Genomic DNA, 531 nt, shown 5'->3' with positions numbered 1-531 from the left:
CCTTGAGGGGGTTTCAAATGGACCCTTACAGGTCAGGTCTGTAACTCTGAGAGTGTACAAATGGAACCATTGTACACTCCCAGAGTTATGGGGGTCCTTGAAATTAAAAGGTTTGAGAACCACTGATCTAGGAATAAATCAAAACATTTTAAAGTGCAGCTACAAGTTAGTAAAATAATAATGTAAACAGTACCATAAGAGTATAAAACATTCGTGCAACATCAACTGAAGCATTCAAATTATGTCTCTAAATTAAATGAAATTACGTGATATCGGAATGTATACTCGCCGATACCAGCATTTGGAGCAGTATCGGCAGCTTTTCCGATACTGGTATCGTTACAACTCTATCTACTGGATGTTTTCTTTTAAACCAGGGGTGTCCAAACTGTTTTCAAAGGGGGCTATATTTGAAAATATGAAAATACCTGAGGGACAACTACTTTTGATATCTTTATTGATCATGAAATAAAACATATGTCACATGTAACATACATCTGACCCACCATACATCTCCTGTCATACTGTACC

Source organism: Gymnoscopelus braueri, assembly GCF_963280865.1.
Source record: "Gymnoscopelus braueri genome assembly, chromosome: 2".
Classification (NCBI taxonomy): domain Eukaryota; kingdom Metazoa; phylum Chordata; class Actinopteri; order Myctophiformes; family Myctophidae; genus Gymnoscopelus; species Gymnoscopelus braueri.
The sequence above is the reverse complement of the archived record's forward strand: the minus strand, read 5'-3'. Positions refer to the sequence as shown.